This window comes from Bos grunniens, chromosome 1, assembly GCF_055505025.1.
Source record: "Bos grunniens cultivar Pamir isolate PY7600 chromosome 1, Bosgru_T2T1.0, whole genome shotgun sequence".
Classification (NCBI taxonomy): domain Eukaryota; kingdom Metazoa; phylum Chordata; class Mammalia; order Artiodactyla; family Bovidae; genus Bos; species Bos grunniens.
Genome location: NC_141165.1, coordinates 98480204 through 98484331, shown reverse-complemented (window position 1 = coordinate 98484331; position 4128 = coordinate 98480204). Strand labels below are relative to the sequence as shown.

The 4128-nt window shown below is 39.0% G+C and overlaps 1 non-coding gene across 1 annotated transcript; it reads right to left on the bottom strand.

The window, feature by feature from the left end:
• Positions 1 to 3551: 3551 nt before the first annotated feature.
• On the bottom strand, positions 3552 to 3658 carry LOC147379972 (U6 spliceosomal RNA). The gene has a single exon (XR_015135462.1). It is a non-coding gene; the product is annotated as a U6 spliceosomal RNA (small nuclear RNA).
• Positions 3659 to 4128: the final 470 nt, after the last annotated feature.

The window sequence follows — 4128 nt, the reverse complement described above, 5'->3', positions numbered from 1 at the left end:
AGTTAGGCTGAGACCCAGCAGGCAGCTTTGTAGTGAAGAAAGGGAAGGCTCCTGGAATGCCCTGATTGGTGGCTGTTGTCCTGGGGAAGCAATAAGTGGGCTACCGGGAAGAGGGCATCCTGTGTGATTAGTTAGAGATGCATGTCTGACTCCTTCTGGTTGATTCTGAGATGGAGAAGGGACAAAAATTAGGGAATCTGTCAGTTATTAATCAAGTCCTGTCTGTTTCTGACTGAATGTTATTTAAGTTATTGTTTAGCTTCGATCATCTCCAGAGATGGCAGTCTGGCTTCCTACAAGTCTAACTTAGAGCCAACTGTCTTCTGGGGTTATTTATTGTAAATAACTTGTTGATTTTGTGGGCAGGTTGCTGCCTGTTTTTTATATATGGAACTTGTGGGCAAGTTCCATATATAAAAAAAGTTCTATTTTTATATACGGTCTGGCCACAGTCTGATTGTATATTCAGTCTTTCAGTATCTTGATTAAACTTATTTTTATTTTTGAAGCAGGTCATCAATGTCTGTATATTTCTTTGTCCATGCTCCTGCATATCTATTTCACCTGTTCATCATTTCTCTGTTTCAACATCAGTTTTCTACTAGAGATTAAGCTTTCCTTCAGTGTCTCATATGGCTCTCACCTCTCCTGGGTGACTATTTTATGACAGATATAAGCTGATGTTCCAGTTCTAACCTAGGGTTGTCTAATGACATTTTAATGTCTGTCTATTCTAATTGTCAAAAGAACATGCTCTAGGGCTCAAAGCGTGGTTTACCAAGTGGGGCCACTTGGTGAACTTTACTGGTCTGAGATGAGATAGATACAGAAATTGAGAGTAAGCATTCAGAAACCTTTGTAACAATTTGACAAAATAATTTTATCTTTGTTAAACTTAATACTTTAATTTTAGCCTTTTTTTTTCTTCATTTCACCAGTTCAAGGTATGGGTTGGAAATTTAAAAGAAACCCTGAAAAACCCCGAACTTTCTTAACATAGAGTTGGAGAAGCACTGTGCTGGAGTTCTTGCAGCAGCCAGCTCTAGAATACTTGGAATGAGAAGGGAAATGAAGAGGGTAGCAGACAGTTAATGCTTACATGTGCCGTCAGAGGCAGTGGCAGACCTCACTGAAGAAGAGCTGCTTCTCTACCTGGAAGGCTCCTACCTCTCAGAGGGGTGTTCCCAAGTTAACTGGGCCTACACTGGACTTCTCTCTCTCTCCAGCCCTGCTGACACAGAGCATCCCTACTGCATGTAAGAACCTATATGGTTTGGTGCAATGTGGAGGGGGTGAGGAGGAACAAGAAGCTTCTGTCCCTGTTCATTCAAGTGACTGAGATAGTATATCCTAAATGATATCCCCAAATGACACAGCCAATGTGACTTTTATCCATCTCCAAGTCAGTGTGTTAGACTCAGTTTCCTCTTTTTGTTTCCATCTAACTGGTAGTTTTACACCTAGCTGTGTTACAGAAAACACTCCCTGCCAGGTCCCCTCTGAATCCTGAATTCATTATTCTTTCTGCCCTTCACATCTCTACAGACCTGTTGAGAATGCCAAAATTTCTGATCTTATAAAACCGTGTCATCAGTTTTCTGTGAACGTGGACTTACTACCTGGTTTTCTCTGTTCCTTTGAAGGGAGGCATGCTGTCTTATTTCAGAAAAGTCACTTCCTATGTTTCCTCCTTCCACTGGAAAGACAGACTTAGTCTTGGAGTGTATTGTAAAGAATTTTTTTTTCCTTTTGAAATCACTCGAGTAAAAGAAAGTCTCCTCTTGCTTTCAAGTCATTTATCACTAATGTTCAGAGCAAAATCTGCTTCATGTAGTCATCCACAATGAAGAAGTAACAACTTTCCTAAGACTTGGGGGAGGCTTGTCTGCGCTCAGTTCTTAAGAAATTCCCTCAGGCAGGTATCTCCAATCAGCTGTAGTCTACTCATCAGTGATTTTCTTTCAAAAGAAACCACTTGAGGCTGAGCCAGAGGCTTGTCAAGTGCCTTAGTCCTTATGGGGGCAGGGAGGAAGGGAAGAAGTGTGGGTGAGGAAGGGGGACAATAAAGGAGCTTATGCATCTGCTTCTAAATAACAGGAACCCTCTTCTGGAGGATGACTCCCTGAATACTAGGGGGAGAATGTTATTGTGCATAGTCCTTTTGTGGTGCTTTTGTCATTATTTGCAGTAACTGGGAGATACTTTCAGAATCCTCTGTGAATTAAAGGCCCGTATGTCCTGGCCTAGTTAGCAGTATGTCCTAGTCTAGTTAAAGGGTGTCAGGTGACATTGTGCTGGGTCACCAGACACATCCAAGGATGGTGACAAACCCTAGCAAAAGTGTGAACACTGAAATGAGGTGAGCTTAAATATCTGTGATCACATAGTCAATAAAATGTGTAGCATTATGAAAATACCTCAATTTTAAGTTCACTAAGCAAAGTGAGCTCCATAGCAGTCTTCATTACTTGTGTAATAACCAAGACTGGCAGTAAGAGACAGTAAGACGTCAAGTGACTTTATTTTCTTTTCCATTGGCTTATTACAGGATATTGAATATTATTCCCTGTGCCATACAGTAGAACCTTATGGTTTATCCATTCTATACACAGTACTTTGCATCTGCTAGTCCCAAACTCCCAATCCATCTCTCCCCTGCCATCCCGTCATTTCCCCCACCCCCTGCATCCCTTGGCAACCACAAGTCTATTTTCTATACCTGTGAGTCTGTTTCTGTCTCATAGATAAATTCATTTGTGTAATATTTTAGATTTCACTATAAGTGACATGGTATTTATCTTTTGCTTTCTGATTTACTGCACTTAGTATGATGACATTTAGGTCCATACATATAGCTGCAAATGACTTCATTTCATTCTTTTTTCTGGCTGAGTAGTGGTCCGTTGTGTATAGGTATTTGCATCTTCTTTATCCATTCTTCTGTCAGTGGACATTTAGGATGCTTCCATGTCTTGGCTATTGTAAATAGTGCTTCTGTGAACATTGTGATGTATGTATATTTTTGAGTTACAGTTTTTTTTTTTCCAGATATATGCCTAGGAGTGGGTTTGCTGATTGTATGGAAACTCTATTTTTAGTTTTTTAAAGAAACTCCATACTGTTCTCCATAGTGGCTGTATCAGTTTACACTCCCACCAATGTAGAAGGGCTCCCTCTTGTCCACACCCTCTCCAGCATACATTATTTGTAGACTTTAATTGATGGCCATTCTGAAAAGTGTGAGGTGGTGCCTCATTGTGATTTTGATTTGTTTTTCTCTAATAATTAGAGGGACAGGGAGACCTGGCGTGCTGCGATTCATGGTATTGCAAAGAGTAGGACACGACTGAGCAACTGAACTGAACTGAACTGAATAATTAGTGATATTAAACATCTTTTCATGTGCCTATTAGCCATCTGTATGTCTTCTTTGGAGAAATATCTATTTAGGCCTCTGCCCTTTTTTTGATTGCTTTTTTTAATTTATTTTTTTATTGATGGATAATTGCTTTACAGAATTTTGTTGTTTTCTGTCAAACCTCAACATGAATAAAAATACGGAATGCTTCACAAATTTGCATGTCATCCTTGTGCAGGGGCCCTGCTAATCTTCCCCGTATCATTCCAATTTTAGTATATGTGCCACTGAAGCAAGCACTGGGTTGGGTTTTTTTTTGTTATTAACTTCTATGAGCTGTTTGTATATTTTTGAAATTAAGCCCTTGTTGTTTACATCATTTGCAAATATTTCCTTTCTAGTCTGTAGGTTGTCTTTTCGTTTTATTTATGGTTCCCTTTGCTGTGCAAAAGTTTATAAGCTTGATTAGATTCCATTTGTTTATTTTTGCTTTTGTTTCTATTGCCTTGGTAGACTGACTTAAGAAAGCATTGGTACGATTTAAGACATCAAGTGACTTTTAACAGTTATTGACCTTGTGGTTGGAAAATCTAGAAAGTTTGAAGTTAATTCAAGGTGAGGAGGGATAGCTAGTATATTGCAATGTTGGATAGTTCAACTAGGATTCAAAAGGCTGAAATAGAAAGCTTTTCTATTTCTAACACTATAAAACAGTTTAAAATTATAAAACTTGCTCATCACATGTAAAATATCAATTGATCTAAAAGCAA